The sequence below is a fragment of the Rhinopithecus bieti genome, unplaced genomic scaffold, assembly GCF_001698545.2.
Source record: "Rhinopithecus bieti isolate Rb0 unplaced genomic scaffold, ASM169854v2 scaffold_18434, whole genome shotgun sequence".
Classification (NCBI taxonomy): Eukaryota; Metazoa; Chordata; class Mammalia; order Primates; family Cercopithecidae; genus Rhinopithecus; species Rhinopithecus bieti.
The window spans coordinates 270,329-273,308 of NW_016809126.1; positions in this window are offsets into that span (position 1 = coordinate 270,329).

Sequence of the window (2,980 nt, forward strand, 5' to 3'; positions counted from 1 at the left end):
TTGTAACCTAGGAGCAATAGGCTATACCCTATAGCCTAGATGTGTAGTAGGCTATACCACGTAGGTTTGTGTAAGAACACTCTATGATTTTCATACAATGGCAAAATCACCTAACACCACATTTCTCAAAACATATCTCCATCATCATTAAAAGACACAAGACTGTGTGTGTATGTGTGTGTGTGTGTGTGTGTGTGACTTAACAATGTGGGATATGTTCTTATATGTGTGCCACACATGTATATACACACAGTCATGTGTCACTTAATGTATGTGTGTATACACACACACATATATATATAATCTTTCAGTTTATCATTTACCATCTTTAGCTTATTATTTATCATCTTTAGTTTATCATTTACCATCTTCTATTTCCTCCTTAAATGTGAGTAAGAAATTTAGACTACATTAGTCATGGCTGTATCTAATAATGCATTTCAAGTCAAAGTTTAGTCATAACCCTGCTGCCAAGTGGAAAGATAGCAAACTGCTTTAAGGAAAATCAAATACCTCAAGTGAAACAATTCAGTGTTTCATAGACTGCATGTCACTAAATTTTCATCACCAATATTATTTCAGAGACTATAGTTTATAATAAAATATCTTGAGCATGTCTGTAGTAAAGATAGACAAATTTGACTCTGTTGGCTAAACTCTGGTTATCACATAAGCAATGTTTTCAAACATTACTTGAGCTTCGGCCATTCAATTTGATCACTAGATATTGAACACCATTGTGTTGGCTTAGTATATTTTCTGTTGGTTTTTATAATCATTATTTAAAATGTGTGCAATAGCTCATAGAATTAGCACTGTGTGCTCAACACATTTATAAGCAACAAGAATAAAGATGTGAAACAAATGAAAAAGAAGTTTCTACTAATTACAAATCTACATCTGACTTCAGTGAATAAATTTTAATATTAACAACTCTAATTACTCAAAGCAAAAAAATTATAGAGTGAAAAAAGATCTAGTATAAATTGGACTTTCAATTTATAAATACAACAAGAAATAAGTTGCTCCAAAGATAGCTCTCTCCCAAAAGTTATGACAATTTTCACTCAACATTTAATGTTCCACCCTACGAAGTTCATCATTTATTACAATATAAATGTCTTCCCTTGCTCCACAATACAAAATGGGTTTATGTACAGAATGGGAGCTTCTGCTAGCTCCCATACTGTCTGGTGCAGGACAATGCATGTTGGTATGTGCTCAAAAAACATAATTTTGAAGACTGGGTAGTTGTTATTTATTCAACTGTATTACCTTTTCCGAATGGTAAGAATATGAAATTTAACAGCTTAGATTTCAAACAAAAGATTGGTGATTTGATCAGTTCAAAAGCATGGACACAGCATTTGAGGGATTAATCTCTGCATGCAAGCAGAACATCAATAGTTGCTTACATAGTTGGTCTATGTTCTGGTAATATTTACAACGTGTAACTTTGTGTCTGAATCTAAATAGTGTGTGCAATTTAAGAATCTGGATTATATTGGAATCTACTGGGAAGTAATCTTCCAAATGGATCAGAAGACCTTTAGGTGAGATGGAAACGTATTAGATTCTTCTCCAGCCAAAAATTTTCAATTTGTAGCAGATGTATACAAATGTCTAATAAAGATTTGACTACATATAATTATGTGAATACTTTTTCTTACTGTATTTATGGATAAAATACACTTTTAGCAGTAAATCACACTCAACTAAGATTTATTTTGTATTTCCTGCAATAGACCAGCACATAACATAGAGAAGGATAAATTATGCAAAACAAAAATATTCCAGAAAGAATTAACTAAACACATTGAGTTCATACTGTATCAAGATATTCTCCATATCAATAGAGGGGATAGAAATGTTGTTTCCCATTTGATTTTCTCAAAATAATACTTCTGCTTTCAAAGGATTTCAGTGAAGTAGCTCTTGGGAATTACAGTATTCAGGACTTCTACTTATAACATTCTATATTTTTGCCAACCATCAGAGTTTAGACTTCTAGTTTACAGAGTCATCTCTCAAAGACTTTACCCAGTAAGTAACCTTTGTAGACCACATACTGTTCATCAGGAACTCAGTTATAACTAGTAAAATGCTGTCTTGACTGGAATTTGCTCCTTAACAGATATTCAGTCTCCAGGACATAAAACTAAATATAAAACGAGGTAAGCAGTTTGAATTAGATTAACTTTGGGTTCTCAATCCTGGTTCACCTAGGAAATAAGGTGATTGCCTTCTTAAATCATTGGGCATTATCTTGTAATGTTGAACAATCACATAGCCTTCATCCCACCAATTCATTATAGGTATATGCCTGAAGGAGTTTCTAGCTCAAGTGCTAAAAAATGTGTCCAAGAATGTGGATAGTATCACTTATACTAGCAAAAAAGTAAAAAAATTAAGCCTCGAAAGCCCACTGACAGAAGAAGAAATTTAAAAATTGTGGTTAATTCACACAGTTAAATATTATATGTTTATAAAATGAATGAACTACAGCCACATGCAACAACATAGATGAATTTTAGGAGCATAATGCTACGTGAAAGAAGCATGTTTCTGCAGACTTTGTATAGTATGACACCGTATTTTATAAGGCACAGAATTAGCAAAGCTAAACAATATATTCTCTAGACACACACATACATACATACAAATATTTAAAAAAACAAAAATGGTGGAATGATGAACAAACTTTTCAGAACAGTCATTACCCCATAGTAGGGAAGGCAGTGGGGCTGGGTAAAGGAAGAAATACATAGGTAGGTAATTGGTAATAATCTAGGATCTGATTTGGATGGTAGGTCATGATCAGTCATTATATCATGCTTTATTTTGTGTGTGTGTGTGTGTGTGTATATATATACATATATATATATATATGTATATATATATATTCCTCAGTATATATCAAATATTATATTAAAATAAAGGTAAAATAAATATAATATTAAATATATTATTTTAAAAATTG